This window comes from Pocillopora damicornis, chromosome 11 (genome assembly GCF_964200805.1).
Source record: "Pocillopora damicornis chromosome 11, jaPocDami1.2, whole genome shotgun sequence".
Classification (NCBI taxonomy): domain Eukaryota; kingdom Metazoa; phylum Cnidaria; class Anthozoa; order Scleractinia; family Pocilloporidae; genus Pocillopora; species Pocillopora damicornis.
The window spans coordinates 13363070-13371167 of record NC_142680.1 but is presented as its reverse complement, the minus strand read 5'-3'; the positions used below and the strand labels follow the sequence as shown (position 1 = coordinate 13371167).

At 38.9% G+C, this 8098-nt stretch overlaps 1 pseudogene; it reads left to right on the top strand.

The window, feature by feature from the left end:
- The first annotated feature begins 452 nt into the window (after window positions 1–452).
- LOC149037628 (uncharacterized) overlaps window positions 453–8098 on the top strand; it is a 237911-nt pseudogene continuing 230265 nt past the window's right edge.

Sequence of the window (8098 nt, the reverse complement as noted above, 5' to 3'; positions counted from 1 at the left end):
TCATGGTGAGAGCGGGAATTCAGCATTTGTCGAGAATTCAGCTCGAGGGAATGACCATCTGCCCGAGGCACAGACACTTACTAGGAAGATTCTGGCTAGGTCCAAAATCGTGCCAATACCCTGGCCATACTGGGAAAGTTACAAGTGTGAGGGGCAGCCACTACACAACCTTCCAAATAGCTGACGAAATAAGACTTATATTCATAGAAATCGCCGCTGTAGGATCACGTAAGTACCAATAGCTTTGTGGCTCTCTCTAGTTCTGTTTCCTCATATGTCAATACCCCTATAAGTTTTTGTTGTTGTTGGTCACATGTCCATTTCCCTTGGTTAATTATTGGTGTCGCAATCGTAAACACAAAAATGCGTGTTTCATCATCAACCAAGGAAATTTCTTTAATTCTTTTATGCTATTGCTACACTAAGACTACTGGGCAGCCTGGCTGGTGGTAATGAAGGAAACAAATATAGTCCTGAGCGGTGAATCTGCATCTCCTTCCCATGCCTCGCGCGATGTTGCCCATCTTTTACTTGTCTCTACGGTTCGAAAAAACTTTTTCTTCATCTCCACCCACAACGACAAGAGTTACGCACGATAGAGACTATAGGTCTCCTTGATGTGTTTGAAACGCCTAGTATTTCTCTTAGAAATGATTTAGGCTAAGCTAGACGATGACGATGATGATGACGTTGATGAAGACGACGACGATTCATCAGTTGTATTGAGGCAATTTTATAGCTATTCGCACCACTTGCCGGAAGAAGCATTCTGAGCGACTGTTGGGTTTGGGATGGCACAGTTCTACCAAAGGTTCAGTCAACCAGGAAGCTGCGGATTCTGAGAGGTTTGTTTGATATTTTATTGTTTCTAAGATACCTCACCACGCAAGGTGTTATATACATCGAAAGCGCATGCCAAGTACGAAACTGAGACAAAGATTGTGTTGGTGGCTGCAGATTTAACTTTCTATGGGATAACACAGTTACCCCTCTTTTCCTTTGTGAATCCCTTTCTTTACCGACTCGTTCCTTCGAAGAGGACATGTCCAATAATGTCCGTTCAATACCGTCAATAAGATTGTTTTATCTCATAGAGCGGCCAAAGCTGATGCAAGAACAGCCATAGGAGCACATGCTACTGAAGTGGAGACAACGCCATTTCGTCAGATTTCTACCCCTAATAGGAAACCCTTTTCTAGTCCCTGTTGGACTCCAGCAACTCCTGAAGCAACTTTCCGTCAGATCCCCGAAACAGAGATTCTTGGTACTTACAGTGCTGCGATGGACGAGGTTGCCAGAAATATTCCTCGCAAGCGACAGCCACTACCATCACAGCTTGTCTCGTGGGAAGAAAGCAGTCCAGCCTAGCGACAGTTCTACATTGAGAAAGCCGTTGAAGACTGTATGCTTGTATGTAATGTGATAGCCCCAAACGACGGCAAGACGCTCTTTCACGCCTTGTCTTCTCCAGGTGGAGAAAAGGATGAGACAGCAGAAGCTGATGATTTGTTGAAATCTTTGATGACCGCTCACAAAAACGCCAAAACTAAAAGCATCAAGACGCAAATTCTTATGCGTATAAGTACTCGGTTAGCACATTAAAAGAACTTCACTCGCCATATGGAAAGTTGTCTACACGACAGATACAGAGAGCGCGGTGTCATGCAAGAACGATAGGTCCCGGTTAAGTGCCTGAGGAGAAGGTACATCATCGTGTTCGCATTGATATGACCAAAGTCGATCATTTCGTTGAGTTCATTAATCGCCCATACTTTTATCAAGACGTGTCTTACGGAACTAAATTCCTTAAGCTAAACAGTGGCGAAACCATCGAGATGCCGAACGTGGTGCGTACCCTGACGCGGTCTACGATGATTAGCCAGTACATACAGTTTTGTCAGGAGGAGAAGTTTGAACCTCTCAGTCGCACCATTTTATTCCAAATCCTAGAAGTCAGACAAGCTTCACAGAGAAAGTCGTTACAAGGCCTTGACAATACGGCTGCCGATGGCTCTGCTGGTTTCCAGAAAATTAAAATGATTGCCGATGATCTAGAGAAAGGAGGAATGAATAGGCAATGGTGCGCTGAGGTTAAGGAAAGGCTTCAGAGTGAAAAGCGCTACTTAAAGACCAATTATCGCGTTCACTGCAATCCAGAGGAGCCTTTATGTCCTGATCAATGCCGCAAGTTCGCTTTAAGTGACGAACAAGATCACGACTACCAGGAGAAATGCTCCCATCAACACACAGAAAATTGAAACGAGTGTCAAAATCTGCGAAATGTCTTAGATGAAGTCGAAGACAAAGTTGTAGGTTCATTTTGGATCCCTTACGGCAGTGAACATCGAGACTATCTGCTATACGAATTCAAACTGGCACAGATATTTTTGAGTGGAAGGCTCCTATTGTTCGCTCTGTAAACCAGGAAGCAGCAAAGCAAGATCAGCTGAAGACGATAAGTACTAATCAGAACTGTGCACTGGTAATAATGGACTGGGCAATGAAGTTCCTTCAGCTTAAATATCGTGAGAAGCAGTCAGATTGGTTTGGCAAGAGAGGATTGAGTTGGCACATCTCGACAGTGATCACACATGATCCAAACCTTGAAGGAAGACTAGAACTGCGGTCGTATGCCCATCTGTTTGACGCATGCCAGCAGGACTGGTTCGCCATGTGTTCCATTATAGAAAGCACACTGAGAGAAATTAAGACCGAAAAGCCTCACATCACCTGGGTTTATCTGCGGTCAGATGAAGCTGGCTGTTATCATAACAGCTCCCTCATTGCAACAGAAAGAGGAATTGGTGAGCGGGCTGGTTTAGAAGTTTGTCGGTACGACTTTTGAGAGCCACAATATGGCAAGGATGTATGTGAATTCTGTGTCCAATGAAAACATGCATCCGACGTTTCTGCAACGAAGGACACGACATTCTATCAACAGGAGACATGAGGAGGGTACTTTCTGAAAGACCAGTGAAAGGTACATCCGCATGCGTTTGCGAAGTTGACGAGGCGAAGATAACCCTATAAGTGAACAAGATAGATGGTTTTAGCAAGCTTCACAATGTTCAGTTTGAGGAGAAAGGTGTTCGTGTGTGGAGGTCGTACCGAATAGGGCGTGGCAAGGAAATCTCTTTTGACCAGCTGGTGTTAAAGGGCCAAGAGGAAACTGGTATCATTGTTTGACCAAGGGGAACAAACAGGGCTAAAAGCTGACCCTCAGCAAGTCTCAAATGATATGTGCAAGACAAGAGATGAGCAGAATAGATGGTTGTTTGAAAGAGACGAGTGGTTGACTAAGAGCCAATTACAGGATTTATTTTCTCGCCTTGCAGCAAGCAGAAGAAGGCAACAAGCACGCTCAGAAATCGAGCACAATCCAAAGGAACTATTTCAAGAGGAAAAGAAGCTGAAAGACAACAGCTAATGGCGCACATTTCTAACGAACTGAGGCCGCAACACCCTCAGTCTTACGACGCCTTCAACTTGTGCGAGTGTGCGAGAGATAATAAGCTGAGTCTTTTTAATGTTTCACTGCTTAAAGAAATATTGTGCTTTTTTGAAGTACCATTTAAATCAAGAGACAGGAAAAAAGACCTGATTGAACAACAGGGTGTCTAAAATAGCAGAGCCCACTTCAATTTCAGTCCTAATTAAAGGGGGTTCCTTGTTTTTCCAGTTCTCCATCCTTTAAAACTCACATATTTTGTAACCAATTCCTTATTTCAATGTTTAGTTTGGGTATGAGTATCGGTAAGTAACACCACGCATCAATGATAGCTTAAGCAAGAGCATTTATTGCAATCTAAATAATAATATTGCATGTTACAATGTGGTAATTTACACAGCAAAATTATTTAATCACACAATTCCAAACAAAGGAAGTCAGGTTATTGACTCACCACCTCACTAGGTGGTACTTTACTTACAATAGCTCTACACAAATGCATTTTTCTCAAGTTATCTCATAGCTTATGACTGTTAAGGTCATGTGGAAGGTCCCTGCTTGAGGACTGACATTTCAATTACCTCAGCAAGCTGTAATCATCAGAATTGCAAGCCAAGGTGTATTTGTAATTTTCTTAATAACCTGCTTCCTTTAACCCTTTAATCCCTGAAAGTGACCAGCATGTAATTTCCCCTTTCAATATCATCCCTGAATCAAACATTAAGGTTATGAGAATAAAGGAAATTATAATAAACTAAAGAACCTCTTGATTGTTAAACGAATTCTCCCTGCCAGCACATTGGGAAATGTATAGAGAACAGTATGGAGAATATGCATACTGATGTTAGGGTGTTGAGGGTTAATAGTGCTCCAGAAATAGTAAAAAGTACTGGAGAGAAAGAAAGAAAGTTCTTGAAACATTCTACATTAAAACCAAACTTTGTTGTAAATGTTAGTTGCAACGGCAATGAAGCATGATATGAATAAATTTAATCTCACCCAGTTAAAATGTAGAATCTGAAATCTAATTAACTTACCAGTGAATAGGAAAAAGCTCAATGTGTTTCTCCTGCTTCTGTTATTCTAAATATCACGAATCATTTACACCACCACTTCAGTGTGATTTTTTTGAAGATGTGAACTTTTCCTTATGGTCATCTATTTTAAGTATCTATCTTTTACCAGCTGACATCTGAGAAGAATCAAGTCCACACTGGTGATTTGACACATTGTAAGCAAACCCTACAACTGATTAAATTATTTGATCAAAAACATGAAGGGAAATAAAGGAAATTGCCTAGCACAATTCAAGTTTCCCTTCTTAAGTATTCTGTGATTGTTTCTTCTATCATATGGTTGAGTTTACAGTTTCCCTCATTTCACTGTCATCTGTTCATCTGTTTTCTTTCCAAACAATCTGAACTATTGCTGCCAACGAATGCAAGGAGCATATAAAATGTGTACAGTTATTAACACTTTAATCCTGAGAGTGACTAGCATGTAATTTCTCCTTTCAATATCATCCCTAAATCAAGCATTGAGGTCATGAGAAAAAAGTAAATCATAATCAACTGAAGAACTTCTTGATTGTTAAACAAATTCTCCTTGCCAGCACATTAGGAAATGTATAGAGAACAGTATAGAGAATATGCATACTGATGTTAGGGTGTAAAGGATTTAAGACATCGTAGTCAGTTTCATTTTTATACATTCATTTGTAGAGTATAGCTTGAATATATAATTGTGGTGAGTGAAATTGCCTAATAAACATCAGTCCATGGTCTTCTACTCTTTCACCTTAGAGGGTGCCTTGTGTGTATAAAAATTGAGGTTCTTTGCCTTCACCAGCTTTTTTGGCTTCAAAGATCAACAAAGAACAACAGCCACACTAAAAATATTTTTCATGAAGGATACCTCTACAATGGTTGGTACACACAACTGACATGTTTGAGTGAAGCATGTCAAGCATTAAGGTATGACTTTCAGTTTGCTTTTCATTACTTGCAAACAACTTATTTCTATCCACTTTGAAAACTAATCTGTATCCTCACTTTTAAAGAAAAGCATTTCCCGTGAACATTTAAAAATTAAAGACCTAAGCTACCAGCAACAGGTTTTTCCATTGTTTCACAACATCAGATTCTCAACACATTTTTTTTGTGACATTTGAAAGCATAAGAAAATTTTAATCATTACAATATAATCAAATCCCCCATTTTAACCCTATTAGTCCTACTGGTGACCTAGAAAGAATTTCTCCTTACACAATCAGTACAATATCAAGCAGACAAGTAATGAGGATAAAGAAAAATATCAATTGGGGGATAGTTGGTTGATCCAATCCCAAATTCTTCAACCTAACATCACATTAATTGTATGGCAGACAGTAAGAAGAATTACTGATGAAATCTTGACAGTTAAAGGGTTACGTAATCACATGTACCATAAAGAAAGTGCATAAATGTAACATACTCCAGTAAAGTGTTCTTATGTACAATGACGTTTTGGACTCATTAAAATTAAGTTGACTTGATATTTCACATTTTAGATTAAGAAATGTGAATATCTCTTTACATGGATGAAAAGAGAATGCCATTTATGAATTTTAAAATAGCAACTGCCAAAAAATTAAAGATGGAACTTAAAAAGACAACTAAAATATGGCATATGTATTCACTGAGATTTTCATCATTAGCTGCCACACAGAGATATAAAAGAAGCTTTGTGAAAAAAAAACCAGGGCAATCAAATTAAAGAATCAGGAGTAGCATATGCCATCAACTAGTTTACTGATGTTCTCACCTGAATTCAGTCTGAAGAGAGACCTCTGCTACAATTTTGTTTAATCTTTTCACACATGAAATGAAAAACAAAATTTAATTATTTGCAGGCAGGTTTAGGAGGAAATTAAAGGAATGAATATATGTTATATAAAAAGAAACCCCTTACAATAAAAATAAAGCGGAAGCATTTTACCTACGTGTCTTTGCTTCTGAATACAGCTATAATAGGTATTTTTTAAAGCAATCATCTACATATGTAAACCGGGTGCAATATACGGTCGTAAAAGCAATTTTATTCCGACCTTCTCCTTTAAGAGTGCATTGTGTATCAAATATATCGAGTTCAGTACCTCCGGAGCTTTTGGGGCTTCAAAATAATTAAATAATGAACGCGTTATGGCAGGTCAATTATTTATCGAGAGTCAATTAAGTAGAGTTTCCTAAAATCGTATGGAAAGTTTAAGATTGACCGTTCTTAATTACTGATGAAATTCCGAGAGTTTGACTGAATTAATTCAAAAGAAAATATCCAAGAAGGTTACAGAAATGGTCCACGAATTGTAAACGGATAATTTGCAAACAAAACCTCCCAAAATTATGGTGCCGACATGAATTTATCATTCAAAATCACTTATGAAATTCCGAGATTGTTCCTCAATGAATTCAACAGAAAATATCCAGGAAGGTTACAGAAAGGGACCCTTAAAAAACGGCTTTCGGATTAAACAACTGTAAATAACAATTATTAACGCTAACCATGTGCTTACCAGCGGTGCTTGTGCACTCAAATTGCCAACACCCCGTTTAATTACATGATTACAGCTCAGACACTTCTTGCAAAATGTGGTGACTATCGATTTCAGAGATTGATTCTTCAGTTTCCAGCTTCAGGAAAAAATATCGTATCGCAAGCATGTTCATAATAACCCGAGCAGTAAGTACGCCTCGAGATGCTGAGCGAAGAGAAAGTGGCTCCATGTTTTATGAGACAATTGAAATCATTTCTTGAAGTTCGAAAGAATCGAGAAGAAAGCATGAAATTAGAGCGCTGAAAGTACCATGACTAAACAATGAAATTCACTCATTCCGTACCACAACTAACTCCACTTTACCCGTGAGTTTGTTTGCACCACACATTTGCGGTCCGTAATTTAATTCTCAGATGTTTGACGGGTTCTCACATGAAAATATTGTCAAAATCAAATTACCGCGTCAGACTTAATGTAAACATGGACATTGTTGACTCAATCTCATTTTCTTTCAATTTTGGGAAAGGCCACTACTTCGTTCTTAGGCTAATACAACACTTTTTCGACAAAGCGCGATTTTTTTAAACGAATAGAGTAAATCCTGCGATAGTTGACTGAAGAGAGAAAGAGGTACAAACTTGCGCTCGCCACTTACTGGTCGTTTCGTAGCCATGAATCTTTCATACCCAGACGATTCGTACCCATCCACTTTCGATCAGTTCGTGCCAGCCCTCTAGTCGATTTGTTTATTTCAACAAATTATGACACAAAATGTTTAAAACAAACATAAACATTCATTTCATTTATCCTAGTAATCGCAAAAAAGCTAATTTCTAATCACAGAAACATTGAAAAGTTATCTTTTAGTTAATACTCTAGAAAAATCGTGACCTAGTTGGCCCATCCTAATATGTTTTGCCTACTGCCACGCAGCGCTTACGACTAAACGTACTTATTCTACTTAGTAAAAAAGCTAATTTCTTAATCATAGTAACGTTGAAAGGTTCTCTTACTCTTGACGCCCTACCTGACCATCCTCATATATTTTGCCCATTATTACGGAGCACCTATACGACTTAACGGACTTATTCTACTTGGCAATAGAGGAAAATCCTAGT